Source organism: Bos javanicus, chromosome 15, assembly GCF_032452875.1.
Source record: "Bos javanicus breed banteng chromosome 15, ARS-OSU_banteng_1.0, whole genome shotgun sequence".
Classification (NCBI taxonomy): Eukaryota; Metazoa; Chordata; class Mammalia; order Artiodactyla; family Bovidae; genus Bos; species Bos javanicus.
This window is the reverse complement of record NC_083882.1, coordinates 37,367,437-37,391,459: the sequence shown is the minus strand read 5'-3', so window position 1 is coordinate 37,391,459 and position 24,023 is coordinate 37,367,437. Positions and strand designations below refer to the sequence as shown.

General features: G+C 43.3%; 1 long non-coding RNA gene across 1 annotated transcript; it reads left to right on the top strand.

The window, feature by feature from the left end:
* Positions 1 to 1,006: 1,006 nt before the first annotated feature.
* On the top strand, positions 1,007 to 5,293 carry LOC133261186 (uncharacterized). The gene is made up of 3 exons (XR_009741041.1): positions 1,007 to 1,188; positions 2,139 to 2,180; positions 5,160 to 5,293. It is a non-coding gene; the product is annotated as an uncharacterized LOC133261186 (long non-coding RNA).
* Positions 5,294 to 24,023: the final 18,730 nt, after the last annotated feature.

Below are 24,023 nucleotides of genomic sequence, written 5' to 3'. Positions count from 1 at the left end.
GATGTCAAGGAAGGATATTGGAAGAATATTGTTCTGCAGGAGCCTTAGCTAAGAATAAGATTGGAACCAAAAGATTCCCTTTAGAGAGCAAATCCCATTTGAGTTTCAAGCTGAGTTGTAGGAATTCACTACTGGGAAAGTCACATAGTTTGGGAGTAATAGAATAGGAATGAATTCACATAATTTCATTGTCACTGCAGCTGTCCTTGTGGGCTGGGCAGGTCTCACTGATCCATGAGGAAAGGAAACAGAATGGATGAAGCAAGGTCAGCTCACAATGTCACACACACCAGTGACCTCAGCATTTAATGAAAAATACATTCTTCTTCTAGACCGTGGCCAAATATGATGCCTTCCCGACCCCCATTGGATATGACTAGAGTCTTCCCATTTCCCCCAAACAGCTTTAGATAACGTTCCCTTGCTATAGTGCTCAACCAGGCTGTATGCCCTGAGTTTTCTGGATTCTGCATCACCCTTGATGAAACACTTTTTTGAGGGCTTTATATGCGGCAATCTCTGTGTCATCAGTTCTCCAAATAAAATTGATCCCAAGAAAGCCACAGAATGAATCTACCCTTTCAACACTGCTCAAGTATAGGCCTGTACACTTTGCAGGCTTGGCGTCCTTTGTCCCTGCGTCAACTCCTGTGCCAGTGGGCTTCAAGCCACCAGCAAGTGGCTGCAGTTACTCCTGTTGCCACGGGTGCAGTGTTGCCATGGAGGCCCATCTGGGAACACTTGATGGGAAATTGGAAGATAACTGAGACCTGAGTATAGCTGAGAAAAGCCACTCATGACATCTGTAGAGTCTGGCTGGGAGGAGTGTGACATACTGAGAAGGCACAGGCTCTGGAGTCAGGGGACCTGAGATCAGATCCTGACTGCTTGGCACAAATCCTGTGCGACTTTGGACCTCAGTTTTACTTATCTGTGATAAGTGAATGATTATCTCTGCACGGACAGCACTTAAGTGTTGCTTTGAGTTTCAGAGAGCCTAGTCTGATGCTGTGGTCAAGGGGGAGGTGCCTCTTGGCCCTGGGCTTGAGTTTTCCAAAGAGGTTGCAGAGAATCAGCTGACATTGCCTGAAGAGCATGGAGGGGATAAACTTGACCGGCTGCTCTTCTCTCCACAGGCCCATAGAGCTGGACAGAAAAGCATCCCAAGAAAGTCTGCCCTGGCATCAGGTGAGATCTGCAAATATGGGACCCTTGGGCTGAATGTAAGACCAGATTGTGGAGGGAAAATTGATAGAAATTACAACTGACAGGTCACAGATTTAAACATTTATTGACTCCAGCTAACTATGCATACTTATTCCAGTGCTACATACACTGACTTTGATCTCACACACACTCTCTCTCAAGATGTCACAAATGCTTGGATGTTACACACACTCAGCCTGTTACACAAACACACCCATGCGGATGTTACCCATAATTTCTCAGATGTCACCCACACTCACTCAGATGTCACAGATACTCGATTGTAGACTAGACATACATGTTCTTTCTGTCTTCCCACTGTCTTAGGTATTATTTGGTTACATGAGACCAAGCCCACTCAAACCAGTTTAGGCAAAAAGAGGAAAGATTAAGGCTATATCACAGAACTCAGCCAGGTCTCCTGAGGGAGTTGAGGGCCAGGGTGTGACTTTTTCTCTCACTCTTTCAGGGTATAGAGGGGACACAATGCTCTGCCTCTCTCTGAGCATATGGTTTATTCTTCTGTTTCTCCTCTGGACAGTTTTCTTTTCTCTGCTTCATTCACATCATCATAGCTGTCCCTACATGTTAATTCGACTTTTATGGTTATTATTAATATCATGATAGAATATTAATATCACCATTTGTCTCTGTTCTCAGACATGATCATGGGCTACCCACAGGTCTTCTGTTTTAACATTTAAACTGCATGCATTTTTCACCACGAGGCAAAACTTTTCCTTACAGAAAATTGGGAAAAAATATAGAAAATCAACAAAAAGAGAAATAGTACCTATTGTTATATTCAAGGATAACTTCCACAAAAATTTTACTTATTTTCTGCTCATCTTCATTTCTGTGTGGTTATTTTTATACTTGTGATCACATAAACTAGCTTAATTTAAGAATAACAAAATTTTCATCTTCTGCAGAAGTGCAATTGAAGACATCTTCCTTGAAGCACATACTGTCAGGTGAGTCAATCAAAGGCTCTCATGCCTTGGGATGGGCCCTGGTCCACCTCTCAAGTGAAGGACTAGGGGTCTTTAGGCATCTCAGTAAACTGAGTTTGATTAGTCATCTTTTTTAACTCACTGACATACCTGCATGCCCAGGAATCCTGATAGGCCTTCATCTCCATATTATTTCTAATTTTAGCCATTCCTGGCTTCCTAATCAGAGGTCCAGAGCTGAGTTTCAGATTCTCAGGAAACACTCCAGAATTGCATGCTTGCATTTTGTAGGTTTTCTGGAGATGAGAGGCCATAGGTTTCATCAGAGTCTCAGAGATATCCACGATCCAGAAATTCAAGAACTCCTTGTCCACCATCAATGGTAGAGAACTTCCAGGCTGTCGAGGTCTCTGCCATCCTGGTTTATAGCCAGCCTGGCCCAGCCCCAGAGAGAACAAGTGAAGAATCCAGCTTATCCATTCTTCCTCCATTTTTTTTTTTAACTTTTGTTTTCATTTTGAAGGTCTGATGCTCATTATTCTAAACTGTTAAAAGGGGTGAGAACCTTCCCACACAGAAGAAAATGGAATTGGTATGCAAAGTAGACCCAGTCTTGAATAATTAATTCTGATTTGCATATTCAGATGAGCCTGAGAGCTGCCCTGGCAGTCAGGAGGAAATTCAGATGCAGGAAAGTAGAGGGTGGCTCCCCAGTGAGGGAGATTCAACTTCCCTGGGACTTCCACTGCCTTTCTCAAGTCAACTCTGTGGTCTAATGGAGCTTTAAAACACCCTAGGTGACTCAGACTTGAGGCCCAGAGAGGGAATTGTCTTGCCCAACTCACACTGCAGGCTAGTGACAGGAAGAACCACATAGTAGATAATAATATAGATTCCGGGTCTCTTGGACCACCCAGATGCTCATCCCATTACTGTTATGTGGCCTTGGGAAATTACTTAATATGTAACCTCTCTAAGCCTCAGTTTCCTCATCTGTAAAATGAGGCAAAAAATAGTATCCACTTTACAGGGTTGTAGGACTTCCCTGGTGGCTCAGATGGTAAAGCGTCTGTCTACAATGCGGGAGACCTGGGTTCAATCCCTGGGTTGGGAAGATCCCCTGGAGAAGGAAATGGCAATCCACTCCAGTACTATTGCCTGGAAAATCCCATGGACAGAGGAGCCTGGTAGGCTACAGTCCATGGGGTCGCAAAGAGTCAGACACGACTGAGCGACTTGACTTTCACTTTCACTTACAGAGTTGTATGCATTCAATTCGATGTGCCTGGTAGAAACGGTGATTGATCTTGTTGTGACCCTTACCATCAAAATCCTCCGTGTCATCATTTTTTAACAGTGGAACTATAATCAGGACTCAGATTTTCTTATCAGATCAAAGTAGGATCTTTGGTGAGTCTTAGTGCCCCCAGCCCCCTTCTAATTACCCTGGGGTTCTATTATCAGGTGGGCTTCCCCGGTGGCTTAGTAGTAAAAGAATCTGCCTGCCATGCAGGTGACTCAGAGAACGTGGGTTTGATCCCTAGGCTGGGAAGTTCCCCTGCAGAAGGAAATGCAACCTGCTCCAGTATCTTGCCTGGGGAATCCCATGGACAGAGGAGTCCGGGGAACTATAGTCCATGGGATTGCAAAGAGTTGGATACAACTAAAGCAACTGAGCATGTACTATTATCAGGTAGCAACAACAACAATAGTAACAGTAATAACATAAAATGATAACATATATTCAGTGGGCTCTCAGGTAATTTGCAAAGCATTTAACAGATCTTTAGACCCACGGGGGTGATAATTCACATGGGTCCTGGACTCCAGTGTTGAGACTGAAGAGGAGGCACTGTCTGATGGGATGAGACTTTATTGGAAGGTCTGGCCAGCAGAGGATGTAGAGGCTGAAACCTGACCAGAGCACAGGCCCTTCCCTCAGTCCTACTGAAAAGGAGTGTTGGGCAAATCCTCTCAGGGCTCAATGCTGGTCTGACTGCTGGACAGTCCTCAAGTCTGAGACCCAGTGAAGCTCAGGGAGGAAAATGGAGACATCAGCAGACCCCAGGTATGCATCCTGAGGAGGAGCACACACCCTCACTGCTTCTACATTTGGAATGGAAAGGGGGTCCCATGGAGCAAGGGCTCAGTGTTGGACCAGTGGGTACAAGCTACAGAGAGAGAGAGATTTTAACTCTGTTTTAATTCTGTAGAACAAGAACTCTCTATAAAGTTAAGAATGGACAGCACTTTGGATGAATGTAGCCATTGAGAGGTTTTTCAATAGAGGACCCTGGGATACGACAAAGAGATTAGACAAGATGATACTTGGCATCTGTAGATCCCTGCAGTCTCTGTTGTAAATCTCCAGGATGGATGATGAGTCTGTCTTGTTTTCAGAAGGCATGGAACTAAGTCTTCTTTCTGTGCCCTGTAAGACTCAGGAGACTCCAGGAACAGAGAGCTGTGCTGTCCCAGTAACCCATGATGAGACCATCAACCTTCTTTTTCTGTATCACGGACTCCAGACTGGACAGATCTTAGAAGACGTGATAGGCTTCGCCTCTTTAGGGCTGGGGGCTCATTCTCAGAAGGCTGAATATCATAAGTGAAAGAACACTGGGCTTGGAGTCACACATCCTGTGTTTGAATCCCAGCATTACCACTCCTAGTTTTGTGGCATTAAGTAACTTGCTAAACCTCTCTGCACCTCAGATTTCCTGGGGTTGTTTTACCCTCTTGCTGCACCTTGAACAGTAGAGATAATGCTTGTGTGGTGCCTGGTACAGCAGAGGGGAATTCTATAATGTGCACATACGTACATGTGCACATTATAGATGTATGTATTTACAAGACCATTGTGCAAACTAAATAAGAGAACACACAGAAAAGCATACATATCACTTTCCTTCCCCCAAGCCTTTTTGGTGTGTCAAGGAGTTCGTGTCTTCTGATGCATCAGTCTGGGTCATCTAATATTTCTTAAAGTTTTATTTTCAGAAGTCCCTATTTCTGCTGATCCTGAGAGGGAGACCAAGTGAGAACTACAATGCTGACTGAAGATCTGGATAAACGCAAAGGCAAGGGCACCTCTCAAATAGTGATGGCTTTACTGCCAGCAGATGTGTGGGGAACTTTCAAGCATCTATTGTAAGACCTCAAATCTCTGGAACCCTGGGACAATTCATTGTTCTGGAATAAGTATCTAAGAGTAGAAAGAGTGAGAGCCAAAAGAAGTGTGCCTTCCCTTAATTACTCAACTTCTTTCTGCTTCTGTTTCCTCTTCTCTAAAATAAGGGTATTAAGTTCTACTGGGTGGGCCAAAAAGTTTGTAACATCTTACAGAAAAACCTGAATGAAACTTCTGGCCAACCTAATACTTCTCAGAATTTTGATAAGGATTCTATGAGATGACCAGTGGAAAGACTTAGCCCAGTGCCTAGCTGGCACTCGGTATATGATAGTGTATCTGAACCAAGGTATTGTAGTTGAACTTTCTGGACAGCCAAGGGCAAATCCTTGTAACATTTAAATCTTTTAAAAATGATTTTTCTGCAGATCTTCATACCTTTCTTCACCAGAGGAAACTAAATGATTTAACCTCCTCCTGGGGACTCAGGGTCATCATGATGAACACCAACCATGGCTCAGAGAGACCCTTGAGAAGATAGGTCAGACTGTGTGCCTCCATGATAAATGGCCCCAGAACAGGCCTCTGCCTCATCACTTCTGCTGATGCGTCTGCAAATAGTAGCTTTCTTGACAAATTTAATTAACTGTCTCTCCTCTTCTGCAGGCTAGGAAAAGAACATCCAAAAATTTTGTTAGTAAAGTGAGTTGTCAAATGCCTGAAAATCCTCCCCATGGATAAATTACATGGCTTGTGACAGCTCTTTTGGCCCAGTGGCTTCCTTCCTTATCCCTGGAAGTGCTCTGAACACATGTAATATCAGTTTTAACCCATCTTCCACCCGGGAGACAAAGTGTGCAACCTTAAACTGCTCTGCTACAGCCTGCTGATGAGCGATGCTAACTCCTTGACAATTTTTTAAAACCATAATAGAATCAGAAATTGTTCTTTTGTGTCCATGCATGTGTGCACAACTCTATATGATTGAGATACAGCTATGTTCAGAAGTTGCTGTAGTTTGGTTCATTTGTCTATATCTGACACTCTTACTTCTAGAAGAAGATTGTTTAGAAGCCCCTGACTTGAAAATTCCTAAGCTACCGAGATTGTGCTCAAAATCACAGGGTAAATTTACCTTCTGTTAGCTTCTGGGAAGTTCTATGCTTCCATAAATAAGATTATAATCAGACAATTATAGGTATGTGAAAGTTTGACTTACAAATGTGGGTTAGATTAGAAATGCAGATGATAGATCTTTTTAATCCAAAGTTGCTGCCCTGAACCTTCTGAGGTCATGGTCCTTGCTGTACATTTGCATCATTTACAGTCCAGATGGGTGATGTCTTGAGATATTTCCTACCAGGGAGTGCTGTGATTCTCGAGACACTAAGGCCTGGATGTACAGAGGTTTCTCAAAGTACATGTGCAGACACCACACAGACACTGGCTCACAGCTCAAGTACATGCAAAGGCACCTAGATCATCTCCGTACCTGTCTCCCTCTTTTTGCCTGGCTAACTCCTCCTTATCTTTGGGCCTCAGCTTATACCCCAATTCTTCCAAGAAGTATTTCCCAATTTCTTTTACTTTATGTTATATGTCCCTATTGTGTGCCTGTGTGAGAGTGTGTGCATTCAGTTGTATCTGACTCTTTGCAACCTCATGGACTGTAGCCTGCCAGGATCCTCTGTCCATGGAATTTTTCAGGCAAGAATACTAGAGCAGGTTGCCATTTTCTTCCCCAGGGGATCTTCCTGACCTAGAGAACAAACCCGCATCTCTCGCATCTCCTGAATTGGCAGGCGCATTCTTTACTACTGCACCATATAGGAAGCCCTAGTATAGTATGCACACCCAAAATACTGTTTCTTTTTCCCATCTTGGCACTTAGCCTGCTGTACTCTGATTAGATACTAATTGACATATAGAGTCTCCTACCAGATTATAGTGCCTTGAGTAGAGATGCTTTCAAAGATTTTATAACCACTGTAACTTCACAAGGTCTAGTACATAATAGGTGCTCAGAAAATACTGTTGAATGGATTCAAGGAATAGTCATATGAACACAAACAAATGCATAAAATCATCCCCATATACACATTTGCAGAGATAGAAATGTGTAGACACATATACGCACAGAGAAACAAGTTTTGCACTTTTACACACCCTACCCCCGCAGGTTCATGTATACAAGGCGGCCACACACTCCCCCAGGCACAGATATGCACACAAACAAAACAAGCCCACCCGGGTTCTTTCATACACACACCCACAAGCAAAACACACACACGCATACACAAATATATATGCACTTCAGGGAAGATATTTTCCTTGCACTTGTACTCACAACCTGTGCATGCAAATTGGATTTTCAGAACGTTCTAATTCTTTGTTGACACTTATTAAGACAAAACAGAGGTAGGCAGACAGTCTTTTGGCTGGGCGGATGAGTCTTTGGTGCGATGTAATGTCAGAAACTGTTGATGCAGAATTAATGCTCACTTTTACGAGTTTATCTTATGTCATAGAGTTGAAAAAAACCTCGGTGTAAATATTCATCATATGGCTTAATTGGTTTGATGTACCGTAGCAACAAGCACAGCGCCAGACGCTTGCTATGGAGGCCTCCGCGTTGTTTCAAAGTCTTTATTATTATGACAGCAAAGTCTTGTTCATTAAAGTTTCACAATCCATTTTCATTAGGTTGAAGCTGAGTCTGTAAATGAACAGTTGCTCTGAAAAATCAAGCCCTCACAGTTCTCGCTGGGGAGGCAGCGCGTCTGTATTAATTATCAGGACGCTGGTGTCGATCGACGATGTTAATTGCACTGATGGCTCGTTATTTGGGGAATTGCCATGCATTTCATGCAGGGATAATAAAAATGAATTTTTAAACAAAGAGACTTAAAATAATATCGAATCTGCAGAGAATACCAACATCAAAGGCGTATCTCAAAGCTTTGAATTTTATCTTTGTGGTCGAAAATGTTAAAGAGGCGCCCGCAATGCAGTTGGTTCCAGTTTGCAGTGAAGGAAAACAAAACAAGAGTTAATTAACTGTTATTACAAACCTTTTCAACTTTAATTTGACTTTCAAATATTAGCATTTATCTATGAACTGTGCTTCTGGGTTTGACAAATTAGTTTTCACAGAACAAGTTTAATTAGGCGTCATTGTGCTTTTATGTCAGTTTTCAGAGCTCCAGACAATGAATGGATTAACTTATTAAAAGTCATCTGTTTAAAAGACTTTGTCGAATGGCAAATGGGTGGGCAAAGTTGCTTGGCTTAGCAAGAAGATGGGGAAAATGATACTGCTGGTTGGGTGTCAGGGGGCTTGTAGATCAGATGAAAAGAGAGTTGGCATCCCTCCCAGATGAAGCCTGCTTTTGGGTCACCTCCATCCTCCTCAGGTGGGGAGGAGGGGCCTGGGGTTAATAGAGTACCTAGGAAAACTGAGCCGAGGGGGCTATCTGTACTATAGAGGAAAGAAATGACATGGAGAGAATCTTCACCATAGATAGCATTTAGGGGCTGTTCACAGGGCAATTCATACTTGACTATGCATTACATTCCATGATTCTCTAATTCAGAGGCCAGCAAACCTTTTCAGGAAAAGACCATGCAGTCTACGTAATAACCGCTCAACTCTGCCTTTATCCCCTGGAGGCGGCCATAGACAATAATAGGTAAATAGATAAGAGGGGCTGTGTTCCAATAAAAACTTACCAAAGTAAGAGTTGGGCGCCCCCTGTGGCCTGGGGCTCTGGTTTGCTGTCCTGTGCTCTAGTTGAAAGTCTTATGTTGGGCTGGTTGCACTGACCGAGATACATTCAACAAAAGGGGGTCTCTTACCTTCTCATGTTCTGCTAAAGAAGACCCATAACTTTTCACACATCAAACATTTTCCCACTTTCATCTAAGATACTAGGCATTGCTGGGCAACTGATGATGCACAGATAGCTGTCGTTGTTGTTTTTTAATGTCCTGACTTCAACATCATTCTCATTCTAATGGTGGAAGAGCTTCCTTTGAAATTGGCTATTATAGGGCCAGGATTTATTTTGTAGGAAAGCAAAATTTGCCACCCCAAATGTATCTCTTTGTCATAAAGATTATTTGGGCTCGATTATTTTTAAGAAATGAAAACTCAGAAAGGAGCTTTGAACTTCTCCCCTAACTACCTACGAGAATTTAAATAGAGGATCTGTTCTGCAAAGGTAACTATCACCAGATTGTGTAATACTCGATGCTGCAGTATGAACTAGGTATATAGGCAGGGAGGAACCTAGCATAGTCTGCTTGTTAAGATTCTCTGTGTTCCATTGTCTCTACATGGCCCAGCAAACATTTGTTCACCAAACATTTGCTCTTTTCTCATCTTCCTATGATTGCCTTCTTTCCCTTTGAAGCCCCAGAGCCTGCCCCCTTCTCCTTAGTCCAGAATGACATATATACCCCATTTTGCCTGACTGTCTTTGTAATCTTGTTTATGTGGATTCCCTGTGTGTATGTAATTAAATTTGTTTCCCACTATTGATTTGTCCTATATCATTTAAATTATTCGACAGCACAGAGCTAAGAGGGGATTGATGGAGTTTTCCCCTCCCCAGTGATTTATTATGACCAACCTAGATAGCATATTCAAAAGCAGAGGCATTACTTTGCCAACAAAGGTCCGTCTAGTCAAGGCTATGGTTTTTCCTGTGGTCATGTATGGATGTGAAGAAGGCTGAGCGCAGAAGAATTGATGCTTTTGAACTGTGGTGTTGGAGAAGACTCTTGAGAGTCCCTTGGACTGCAAGGAGATCCAACCAGTCCGTTCTGAAGGAGATCAGCCCTGGGATTTCTTTGGAAGGAATGATGCTAAAGCTGAAGCTCCTGTACTTTGGTCACCTCATGCGAAGAGTTGACTCATTGGAAAAGACTCTGATGCTGGGAGGGATTGGGGGCAGGAAGAGAAGGGGACGACAGAGGATGAGATGCCTGGATGGCATCACTGACTCGATGGATGTGAGTCTCAGTGAACTCCAGGAGTTGGTGATGGACAGGGAGGCCTGGCGTGCTGCGATTCATGGGGTCCCAAAGAGTCGGACACGACTGAGTGACTGATCTGATCTGACCTGAATGATTTATTTTGACTTGCTGAATTAGATGACAGAGGTTAAGAAAAAAGAAAGTTGGGGCCAGGATCATCTGTAAATGTGTCTATGAAAGAAAGTCATTTCTTGTTACTATCTTTGCAGACTTTTATAATCTTCCTACAAAGCAACTCATGAAAGAGGGAGAGACATATTTTACTTAGAAACAAGGGAACAGTCATAAAGGTAAGCTTGATCACTGTTAATAGGAATACCTATAAAGACAATTCCACATTGGAACAAGGAGAGTTCCAAATGTGTGCCCTTGGAAAGCACACAATCTTTAGCGGAGATGCATCTATTAAGCTGCTGTCATGGAGAATGTGCAAACTGCTATGAGAGCACAGAGGAAGAAGAAGTCAGTTGCACCTGCCTGCCAGGGAAACCTACAAATACATGATTAAAGGATGGGTTCTGAAGACTGAGTAGGAGTTTTCCAAGCAGAGAAAGCGTGAAAGGCACATCAAACAGAGAGAATAGCCCATGAAACAGTCTTAGTCACAAAAGATCGCTAGCATATGGCCAAAGCACTGGCTTTGTCGGGGGTGTGAGAGGAGGCATGCATTGTTCCTTACTGTGTGAAGTGCTGTCTTCACCCCGGAAATTATCTCCCCACAAATACTCTCATGGCGGGCTCCCCTGATCCTATGGCTCTCTCCTCAAGCAGCAGCTCCTCAGAGAGGCCTTCCCTGGGCACTAGCAAACCCCATTCTGTCTCACTGTCCCTTTGCTGGGTTTTATTTTCTTCTTAGTGCATGTATCATGTATATGATGTATTTAATTTATATTTTGTTTGTGTCTTCCAATTAGAGTATAAGTTCTGTGAAAGTAGGGGCTTAGTCCATGTTGATTTCTGTAGTACACTCAGTGCCTAGCATGGCATGTGCATAAAGTAGGTGCTCAGTAACTCATCAGATATCGATGCACCAAGAACTGGAAAGGGAGGTAAGGCTTTCTTTGGAGGTGCCCAACATCCAGTCCAGTCAGTCACGTAGCAAGTGGTCACAACAGAGTGTGATAGAAGCTAGAACAGATAATAGCCTTGAAGATAAAGTTGGATGTTATTCCATGGGTGATGGGGTTGCCACGAGGCCTCCTGGACAGGGAAGGCCAGAACCAGATTTAAGTGTTCATATCTGGTTGTATCTCACTTCATGGTAAATAGATGGGGAAAACATGGACACCATGACAGACTTTATTTTCTTGGGCTCCAAAATCACTGTGGATGGTGACTTCAGCCATTAAGTTAAAAGATGCTTGCTCCTTGAAGAAAAGCTATGACAAAACTAGACAGTGTACTAAAAAGCAGAGACATCACTTTGCCAACAAATGTCCATATGGTCAAAGCTATGGTTTTTCGAGTAGTCATGTTCAGCTGTGAGAGTTGGACTGTAAAGAAGGATGAGTGCCAAAGAGTTGATATTTTCAAACTGTGGTGCTGGAGAAGAGAATCCCAATCCCTTCGACAGCAAGGAGATCAAGCCAATCAACCCTAAATGAAATCAACCTGGAATATTCATTGAAAGGACTGATGCTGAAGCTGAAGCGCCAATGCTTTGGCCCCCTGATGTGAAGAGCTGACTCAGTTAAAAAGGGCCTGATGCTGGGAAAGATTGAAGGCAGGAGGAAAAGGGGATGACAGAGGATGAGATGGTTGGATGGCATCCCTGACTCAATAGACATGAGTCTGAGCAAGCTCCAGCAAATGGTGGAGTAAAGGGAAGCCTGGCATGCTGCAGTCTGTAGGGTCGCAAAGAGTCAGACATGACTGAGTGACTGAACGACAACAAATCTCTGCTTATTTCCCCAGGAACCATAGGAGCCAAGGGAAGGTGTTCCTCTCCAGGGAGAGAGCTGAGTGGCTCTCCTCATCTCAGTGTTTCCTGTTAGAGAGGATATGCTCTTGGGGACTGCCCTGGGAATCCCTGGGATATTCATTGCTTCAAAGCTGAGACTCCTCACACAGGCCCTGGTGGGTCCAGGGCCAGGACTAGGGGGAAGCGATGGAGGTGAACAGGGTGTGATACTGAAGGGAGTATTTCCTCTTAGGTGCCCAGCCTGTGCCTGCATGAACCCGAGAGGGAGCACTCTAAGCTCCTTGCCTGTCTCTCCCTAGACCCAGCCTTGGGAGTTGATTTCTCTAGAAGGCACATGGATTAAGGGCAAGGCCTTTTGGCTCCTGCTCGCAATGAAGAAATTGAGGTCTAGAAGGTAGATCTAGACTTTCTTGAGTTCCAACTGTGGAAGGGATAGTAGGCCTCAAGGTGGGTATCTTAAGAAAAGGAGAGGGGAGGCAGATTCCAGGGGTCCAGGCTCCAGGCTCAGGACCATTGCTATTCCCCCATGTCCAGCTTCTATTGGAAGTCCAAGTCCCCTCTTCTGGGCCTAATACCTTATGTGTCCTCCCATCTCTATAGATTTAGCCAGCCTCCAGATGGTGGTACAGTGGGCAGGTAGGACTGAAACAGCTCTGGTTTGCCTCTGCCCTTGCTGGGCCCTGGGCTTCTGGGGCTGCACATGGTGAGAATCCCATGGCTTTCCTGGGCTTCTCTACAAAGCTTATGCCTGTCCCTCCTTTTGGTTTTCTTGCCCTGGAGTTGCCTGTGCTCAGGACTTGGCTTGGGTTTAGCTGGAGGCCCATCCTGGTCCTCTCAGGATGGGCTGTCATCCTTGGGTCATTCCTTCTAAGGATAGTTGCCCACCTGCCTGCCCCTGTATACTAGGTTCCCTTCCCTAGGGCCATGTTTCCCTGTGGGAGCTGTCCTACACACAGATTTCTCTAATGTCTAGAGACTTCTGTATCATCCCTGCCTCAGAGGTCAGGACTTGGATGTGTCCAAGATCAAACCATGGTTCCCTGCAGATCAGCCCTGGGAGTTTCTTACTAGTGTTATATTATACTCTCATGTTATGCTCTAGGCATAGTAATTATTGTCTGGCTATAACATGACAGAGAAAGGGGAATATCAGACAGTATGTTGTGGATGGAATGGAGAAAAATAAACATAGCCATAGTCAAGCAGTCACTAGCTGTGCTTGAGATTAGTAGGAAAGCCTGCCTTCCAGTTTCCAGTGTTTAAGATTCCTTCAGATACTTCCTCCAGATATCCCCATACTCCAGAGATCATACTCCAGAGAGTATGATCTCCAGATACATACTCCAGAGATCCCCCTATGAGAAGAAAAACAAAATAATTTCATTTTATGCTTGTGGTAATCTTTTGAAGATAGATTTATTATTCCCATTTCATAGATGTGGAAAGTGAGGTCTGAAGAGTTGTGATGACTTGGATTAGACAGCTGATAAGTTATCAGGCTGACCCCAAGACCATGCTTCCTATATTTCATGGCTTCCCATATTGACCACACCCGGGAACTCATGCCAGGGGCATTTGGGCTGAGAGCTCTTTAGGGGAGCAAAGCACATGGGCACCTTCTTCTCCTGTCCCTGTCATTCCTGAGCAAGACAATGATGGCTTGGTGTACACATGCAAATGACACCCAGCTTCTCACTGCCGGATCCCTGAGCACAAGCATTTGTTGTTCATTTCTATAAATGTTAACATATCAGGATGTATTTTGACACGCTACTAAGATAAGTGCTAGAGCTGACAATAATAATGTATAATTTATGTCTCTCATATTACCTTCCCATCACTATGCTTACATTATTACATAAATTAGTTTAATGTATCTGACATTCATCAGATAATTTAAGCATTTGTTCTTTTGTCTCTGTCTCCTGCTCACAAGCTTCTAGGCTGGAGATCATGGCACCATGTTGGCACTGATTTGCAGGAATGCTGGGAAAATTATGGAAGACTTTTCTGATATACATAGAGGAGACATGATTTCCCCGTGAGCAGCTGGGTCACAGGGTTACAGACAACAACCCTAGAAGAAGCACTCACCTCGGAGAGAAATTGCAAAAATGGCCACAGATTCTTCCTGTATTTCAACTCCTATTTAATGTGATACTGGAGCTTCTCCTACCCAGAGTTGGAGTCTAGTTCTCCAGCTTTTAAATCTGGGATTGGCTATGTGTCTGGCTTTGGCTACAGGGTCATTGGCAGACTTGTTCACAGTGACTTGCCTTCTTGCTACTTTTGGAAATTGGCACTTAACAATGAGGTGAACAAGCCCCCAGTGGGGCATGGGATGGTAAGACCCATGACCTAGTTATCTTCTTTGCTCTAGTGATACTCTTCCATTGCCAGACATGGGATTGAAGCCATCCCCTGCTAGCTGAGTGCAGCCATATGCAGAGGCAGCAGAAGAACCACCCAGCAGTTCCCAGCCATTGCCGCTCCACAGAATTCTGAGCTAAATGCATGGGCTGCTACATTAAGTAAGTTCAGAGTGATTTGTTACATGACAGAAAAAGTACAGAAGCTGAGATTGATAGATAGGGGAGTCCTATTTATAGTTAGGGAGAAGAAGATACTTCTTGAGTTCCTGCTATACCTCCAGGCTAGGCCAGGCATTTACACATATATTATCATCTCCTTTGGTCCTCATACTGGATATAGAGTTTCCTTTGTGCAGTTAACACTATTAATATCCCCATTTTGCAGCAAAGAGATTTCCAGCCCTTAGGTTACTTGCCCAAATCACAAAGCTAGTAAATGGTAGAACCAGTATTCAAACTCAGGTCTATCTGCCTGGATGCCCTAACCCTGGTCATTAATTGGGATATTTTTTAAAGGAGAAGAAAAGTTTGAAGTGATTAATTCTGTTTGCATTTTTGTTCAGGGGAGGGACATCCAGACAACAAGTCCAAGTATTTGATATGATCATTAACACAAGGATATCAGTACAGGGTTTGTCAGTTGCAATATCCGTTAATTAATTTAACCAGCCTTATGAGTCAATACTGACCTCCTTCTTCTAGTTGAGGCAAGTAGATTCAAAAAGGTTTTAAAAAAAAATTGCCCGAAAGAAGCAGGGGAGCCAGGACTTGAACTCAGAACTCCTGAATCTAAACTGCATGAGTGCTCCCCTGAGCCAGGCCATCCCCCTTTCCAGTCAGTTTCCCTGTGGGGCCTCAAATTGGATGCTTGATGATCTCATCATTGACGGATGAAGACAGCAGATCCAGAGATACTCCCTGTGTGCAGGGCCCTACACTAGGCCCTAGCAGTTTTCAGGGATGAGTATGGCTTAGTCCCTACCCTCACAGATCTGAGTTTCTGACTGGGGAGGCCATACTCCACGGTACGTTACACCCAGATCTAGGGGTGGCATGCCATCACGTGCTCTGGTGCTCTGGCATCTTCTTTTCAAGTGATGCTAATGCCTGTCCACTTAAATAAATCAACATGTCCATTTTCACCATCAGTGCCTGTGACGCATGGGATGCCCCAGGGAACCCCTCCAAAGTGCTTCACTCTGTTTTCGTGTTCACAAGTGTTAAGAAGCAGTCAAAGATTTAAAACTGAAAAGTCCAGAATTGGCAAAGATCAGGAGAAGCGGACAGAATTTGTAAATTGTTAACAATCTTTTTTTTGGGAGGGAAATTTGGATTAGGTAACAAACCCCTTAGAATATTCATACATTTGACCCTCAAATTCTAGAAATTTATTCTAAGGGAATCACCTACAATAAGGATGTACAAAACTGTATTTAAAATGTATTTTATGAAAAAAAAATGTATTTTATGATGATGACATTTAACTGAAAACAACCTAAATGTCCAACAATTAGTTCAGTTCAGTTCAGTCACTCAGTCGTGTCCTATTCTTTGCGACCCCATGAATTGCAGCACGCCAGGCCTCCCTGTCCATCACCAACTCCCGGAGTTCACTCAAACTCACGTCCATCGAGTCGGTGATGCCATCCAGCCATCTCATCCTCTGTCGTCCCCTTCTCCTCCTGCCCCCAATCCCTCCCAGCATCGGAGTCTTTTCCAATGAGTCAACTCTTCGCATGAGGTGGCCAAAGTACTGGAGTTTCAGCTTTAGCATCATTCCTTCCAAAGAACACCCAGGACTGATCTCCTTTAGAATGGACTGGTTGGATCTCCTTGCAGTCCAAGGGACTCTCAAGAGTCTTCTCCAACACCACAGGGCAAAAGCATCAATTCTTCGGCGCTCAGATTTCTTCACAGTCCAACTCTCACATCCATACATGACCAGTGGAAAAACCCTAGCCTTGACTAGACGGACCTTTGTTGGCAAAGTAATGTCTCTGCTTTTGAATATGCTATCTAGGTTGGTCATAACTTTCCTTCCAAGGAGTAAGCGTCTTTTAATTTCATGGCTGCAGTCACCATCTGCAATGATTTTGGAGCCCCCAAAAATAAAGTCTGACACTGTTTCCACTGTTTCCCCATCTATTTCCCATGAAGTGATGGGACCGGATGCCATGATCTTCGTTTTCTGAATGTTGAGCTTTAAGCCAACTTTTTCACTCTCCACTTTCACTTTCATCAAGAGGCTTTTTAGTTCCTCTTCACTTTCTGCCATATGGGTGGTGTCATCTGCATATCTGAGGTTATTGATATTTCTCCTGGCAATCTTGATTCCAGCTTGTGCTTCGTCCAGCCCAGCGTTTCTCATGATGTACTCTGCATAAAAGTTAAATAAGCAGGGTGACAATATACAGCCTTGACATACTCCTTTTCCTATTTGAAACCAGTCTGTTGTTCCATGTCCAGTTCTGACTGTTGCTTCCTGACCTGCATATAGGTTTCTCAAGAGGCAGGTCAGGTGGTCTGGTATTCCCATCTCTTTAAGAATTTTCCAGAGTTTATTGTGATCCACAATGTCCAACAATAGGTTTTGGTTAAAGAAAATACATCCATACAGTGTACTGCTACTCAGTGGATTAAAATGATGCAGTAGATGAATAACATAAAATCATGAAAAGAAAGGGCAAATTATAGAAACGGTATTGCAGAATGAATTCATGTAACAAAGTATGTATAGCAAAATTCTGGAAGGTTACGTATTAAAGTATTAACAAGGCTTGTTTCTGGTGGAGAAATTAGTAAGTTTGGAGTATTTTTTGTTTTCTTCTGTATGTTCATTTGTATTTTCTTTACTGGTAGTGTAATGCTTTTGTGTTAAAAAGGTAATAAAAGTCTAATAAACAACATTCACCTGTTTAAATAAAATTTTCATAATATCTGTTTACTAAAATCTGGAGATCTGTGTGATACTCATGCTCAAGTTTTAAATTTGAATGAAAGGAAATGCAGAATTTAAGAAGTAAGGGATGAGAGAAATGCTGTTACAGTTTGGGTACCAATATCCCATTTTTTCGGCTCCCACCCCAAAGCTGTCTGCCATCTTACTCACAGAGTTCATGTTGTCTCTTATTTTGATTCAAAATAGATCTGACTATTATGCAGTAGAAAGAGAAGAGGCTTCTGCATACAGATATGGCCTCAAATCCAACCCCCTTCCTACCTTGAGTGATAGTGGGCAATTCATGTAACTTCTCTGAGCGTCCATTTCTTTATCTGTCAAGTAGGAATAGACCTAACTTGCAGCAATGTTGGGAGAATTAGACACGCTGTGTGTATAGAGCCAAGCACAGGACCTGACATATGGTAGGTGGTCAATAAATTATTATTATATTGTTGTCACTTTGGTATTGTTATTGTTGTATAAAGGAACTACAGAGTACGGATACTATGCCCTTTTCTTTTTTTTTCTGGTAGGCAGATTTAATCAGCATAGAGATAGATTTTAAAGGAATGCTCCCTGGCTGTTGAAGCTGGGACTTACCTCCTCCTTATCAGTGTCATTTGCAAAAGGCTCCTTCATGTCTCCCAAGGCTCAACTCAAAGCATCTCTACTCCTGGGAAAGAATACATTTCTTTTTACAGGCAGATCGGGCTTATTGTCTTACACGTGGAGGAAAGTGCAGCATTTGCCCCATTATAAACATGGCTTAGCTAGCATGGGGCCTGCTGCCCCACACTACACACCTGTGCTGATGGCAGATAGTGCTGGTCATGATGCCCTTTCCTAAGGAGCCAAGGCACAGTCAGGGAATCTGCTCAATACCAAGTTTCCTGCAGTTTTTACAAATTGATCAGAGGTTGCAAACAAGAGGAATCCCGCTTGCCTCTTTTGGATGAAAGCAGAGTGGGGGAGGGTGGAGGAGGAAGGAAGGTTGAGAGTTCATCTGTTTCAGCCTTCTAGGCCTCCTGGTGAAGGACATGGAAGCCTGGCACGCTCGACTGAACAACAAAGGCTTCATTTAGTCTTGGCCAGAAGGGGCACTGTGTTCGCTTCCTGGTCTCTCCCACGCCTGGAATGAGTTGCTGCAGAGGTAGTTGGGCCAGGTGTTTGTCATTCTTGGATTGGACGGTTTTGGGTGGCTTGGAATGTCTACTTTTCTAGGAAACTGAGGCCCAGAAAGGAAAGTGACTGGTCCAGATGAGTTTGTGGCAAAGCCAGGTCTGATGAGGGCTCGGCTTTCTGTCTTGGCAGCCTTCCACAAAGCGTGACATCAAGTATCTGGGCGGCAGGCTCATTCCCTAGGAGGAAATATAGGATCTCGGCAAATGGGCAAAGCCAGTACTTCCTCCCCTGGACTGAGCTTGGCTGTCCCAGGGGCACTATCTCCTCTGCCTGCTAGGCCATACTACAGCCCTGGGGGCCAGATTGCTTCTCCAGGGCCCCCACCCTGGGGTTCTCTCTGGGTTCTTCCTGAAAGGCTTGGGGAAGTAAGTGATCAGACTCCAAAGACTTTCCCCTGGGGTGGAGTTGGGGGTGGGCGGCATTTCCCAGAGTGGGGCTTTGCCTAGGCAGGGGGCTCAGCTAAGAGCTACAGGCTCACAGCAGGGGCTCCTTAAATATGCAGAGGGAGCAGCTGCCTTTGATCTCTCCAGCGAAGAAGCAGCCACTCCCCGCTGAGCTGGAGTGTGCATGTGTGCTTGAGGGTGGCATGTGTGTGTGGGTTCACATGTAAATGAGGGCAGACTGGACACCAACATGTGCACGTATGTGTATGCACACAGGCACCGCTACAGGTTCACATGTGTGCATATGCATGCATATGGGTGTGCCTATCTGTGTATGTGTGCCCGTATCTAAACTTGGGAGTTACCGAGTGTGCGTACATGTGTATGCCTTGAAGTTTGCTGGGCAGAGCACATGTCTGCACGTCAGTTCATCTGTGATATCTCTATAACACAATGAATGGTATTATCCGCCCAGCAATTTCCATATGAGGCAATTTATAGCAGTGTTGGGCTTCCCACATGGCACTAGTAGTCAAGAACCCGCCTGCCAATGCAGGAGATGTAAGAGACTCAGGTTTGATCCCAGGGGTGGGCAGATCCCCTGGAGGAGGGCATGGCAACCCACTCCACTATTCATGCCTGGAGAATCCCATAGACAGGGGAGCCTGGTGGGTTGTGATCCATAGGGTCACAGAATAAGACAAGACTGAATTGATTTAGCAGACAGGCATAATAGTGTTACTCTTTGTTCAAAATATTACCCCTGAAGTCATGGTAGAACAACCTCGTTCTGCCTCCTGGCCCAATTTAATTTGTCTAGGGATGAGTCAATTCTAGTACCCACTCACCTCATTATGATGGTCAGGAAATGCTGTGGTAGGCTGGATTACCATTTAAAACTTCCTTTGTCACCTTTCTCCCATTGATGTTTGGAATGGCTGAATAACCTCCTTTGGCCAATGGAAATGAGAGCCCAGGTGACATAAGCTATACTTAAGCCAAAGCTCTAAGAGCCCTTGCCTGACTTGCCATTTCTCCTTTTCCTCTGCCATAAGACTTGTGATATTCAGATAAATGCTGTTCTGTCATCCTGGGTCCCAGAAAGCAGATGCTCTGGAGCAGAGCCTTAGCCAGCCAATGGTAAACATGTAGTACAAATAAGAAGTAAACCTTGTGGGAGTAAAGCGTGCAGATTTTAGGGGTTTTCATTGTTGTGACCTAGATATTGCAGCTTAACCTATCCTAAACTGACTACAACAAATTGGCGATGGAATCAATTGTCTCACTCCTTGGGCTTTCAGTTTTGGAACTAGAAAGTGCTTTAGTAATTTCTGTTGACTGTGATTTATGGCTGGAGATCAGGAAATGTGTGGTCATGTTTCCCATTCATGAATAAAGGCCATATTTCTCTCATCTGACTAAACATATGCCTTTTATGCAAAGTCAGCAAAGATAGAGAGCAGAGAAATAGAGATCAAAGTGGGAGATGAAATTGATGAAGTCTGTGGTTCTGAGTTCAGTTGTTCTTGAGACCCAGCTGCATCCTTGCTCTGCACCCAGCTTCATTGTCCCATTTCATCTTGATTCTGTAAACAGTAAATTCCCCCTCTGAAAATGAAAGTGTTAGTTGCTTAATCATGTCCAACTCTTTGCAACCCCATGGACTATATATATGGCTCATCAGACTCCTCTGTCCATGGTATTCTGCAGGCAAGAATACTGGAGTGGGTAGCCATTTCTTCCTCCAGAGGATCTTCCCAACCCAGGGATCAAACTCGGGTCTCTAGCACTGCAGGCAGATTCTTTACCATCTAAGCCATCAGGGAAGCCCCAGATTCCTCATCTAATTAATGCCAACCTGAATTGAGTTTCTGTCACTTGCACTGACTCTAATGTAATACGTATGGTTTTGTGTGACAATACACATATACATTACAATGCTATGTGTTTGCATGCGTATTTGTGTATATTCATATATGTGCTGACACTTATGAAATGTGTGTGCCTATATATCCTCATGTGCCTCTGTGTGTCCTGGTAATCCTATGCAGTTATCAGTTCAGTTTAGTTCAGTTGCTTAGTCGTGTCTGACTCTGCAACCCCATGGACTGCAGCACACCAGACTTCCCTGTCCATTACCAACTCCCAGAACTTGCTCAAACTCATGTCCATTGAGTTGGTGATACCATCCAACTGTCTCATTCGCTGTTGTCTCCTTCTCCTCCTGCCTTCAATCTTTCCTAGCATCAAGGTCTTTTCTAATGAGTCAGTTCTTTGCATCACGTGGCCAAAGTACTGGAGCTTCAGCTTTAGCATCAGTGAATACTCAGGACTGATTTCCTTTAGGATTGACTGGTTTGATCTCCATGCAGTTCAAGGGACTCTCGAGAGTCTTCTCCAGCATCATAGTTCAAAAGCATCAATTCTTCAGTGCTCAACTTTCTTTATGGTCCAATTCTCACATCCATACATCACTACTGGAAAAATCATAGCTTTGACTAGATGGACATTTGTTGTCAAAGTAATGTCTCTGATTTTCAATATGCTTTCAAGGTTTGTCATAGCTCTTATTCCAAGGAGAAAGCGTCTTTTAATTTCATGGCTATAGTCACCATCTGCAGTGATTTTGGAGCGCAAGAAAATTAAGTTTGTCACTGATTCCATTGTTTCCCCATCTATTTGCCATGAAGTGATGATACTGGATGCCATGATCTCAGTTTTTTGAATGTTGAGTTTTTTTTTTTTTTTTATTCTTCCAATTTTATTTTATTTTTAAACTTTACATAATTGTATTAGTTTTGCCAAATATCAAAATGAATCCGCCACAGGTATACATGTGTTCCCCATCCCGAACCCTCCTCCCTCCTCCCTCCCCATACCATCCCTCTGGGCCGTCCCAGTGCACCAGCCCCAAGCATCCAGCATCATGCATCGAACCTGGACTGGCAACTCGTTTCCTACATGATATTTTACATGTTTCATTGCCATTCTCCCACATCTTGCCACCCTCTCCCTCTCCCACAGAGTCCAAAAGACTGTTCTATACATCAGTGTCTCTTTTGCTGTCTCGTACACCGGGTTATTGTTACCATCTTTCTAAATTCCATATATATGCGTTAGTATACTGTATTTATGTTTTTCCTTCTGGCTTACTTCACTCTGTATAATAGGCTCCAGTTTCATCCACCTCATTAGAACTGATTCAAATGTATTCTTTTTAATGGCTGAGTAATACTCCATTGTGTATATGTACCACTGCTTTCTTATCCATTCATCTGCTGATGGACATCTAGGTTGCTTCCACGTCTTGGCTATTATAAACAGTGCTGCGATGAACATTGGGGTACACGTGTCTCTTTCCCTTCTGGTTTCCTCAGTGTGTATGCCCAGCAGTGGGGTTGCTGGATCATAAGGCAGTTCTATTTCCAGTTTTTTAAGGAATCTCCACACTGTTCTCCATAGTGGCTGTACTAGTTTGCATTCCCACCAACAGTGTAAGAGGGTTCCCTTTTCTCCACACCCTCTCCAGCATTTATTATTTGTAGACTTTTGGATCGCAGCCATTCTGACTGGTGTGAAATGGTACCTCAGAGTGGTTTTGATTTGCATTTCTCTGATAATGAGTGATGTTGAGCATCTTTTCATGTGTTTGTTAGCCATCTGTATGTCTTTTTTGGAGAAATGTCTATTTAGTTCTTTGGCCCATTTTTTGATTGGGTCATTTATTTTTCTGGAGTTGAGCTGTAGGAGTTGCTTGTATATTTTTGAGATTAGTTGTTTGTCGGTTGCTTCATTTGCTATTATTTTCTCCCATTCTGAAGACTGTCTTTTCACCTTGCTAATAGTTTCCTTTGATGTGCAGAAGCTTTTAAGGTTAATTAGGTCCCATTTGTTTATTTTTGCTTTTATTTCCAATATTCTGGGAGGTGGGTCATAGAGGATCCTGCTGTGATGTATGTCGGAGAGTGTTTTGCCTATGTTCTCCTCTAGGAGTTTTATAGTTTCTGGTCTTATGTTTAGATCTTTAATCCATTTTGAGTTTATTTTTGTGTATGGTGTTAGAAAGTGGTCCAGTTTCATTCTTTTACAAGTGGTTGACCAGATTTCCCAGCACCACTTGTTAAAGAGATTGTCTTTAATCCATTGTATATTCTTGCCTCCTTTGTCGAAGATAAGGTGTCCATATGTGCGTGGATTTATCTCTGGGCTTTCTATTTTATTCCATTGATCAATATTTCTGTCTTTGTGCCAGTACCATACTGTCTTGATAACTGTGGCTTTGTAGTAGAGCCTGAAGTCAGGTAAGTTGATTCCTCCAGTTCCATTCTTCTTTCTCAAGATCGCTTTGGCTATTCGAGGTTTTTTGTATTTCCATACAAATTGTGAAATTATTTGTTCTAGCTCTGTGAAGAATACTGTTGGTAGCTTGATAGGGATTGCATTGAATCTATAAATTGCTTTGGGTAGTATACTCATTTTCACTATATTGATTCTTCCAATCCATGAACATGGTATATTTCTCCATCTATTAGTGTCCTCTTTGATTTCTTTCACCAGTGTTTTATAGTTTTCTATATATAGGTCTTTAGTTTCTTTAGGTAGATATATTCCTAAGTATTTTATTCTTTCCGTTGCAATGGTGAATGGAATTGTTTTCTTAATTTCTCTTTCTGTTTTCTCATTATTAGTGTATAGGAATGCAAGGGATTTCTGTGTGTTGATTTTATATCCTGCAACTTTACTGTAGTCATTGATTATTTCTAGTAATTTTCTGGTGGACTCTTTAGGGTTTTCTATGTAGAGGATCATGTCATCTGCAAATAGTGAGAGTTTTACTTCTTCTTTTCCAATTTGGATTCCTTTTATTTCTTTTTCTGCTCTGATTGCTGTGGCCAAAA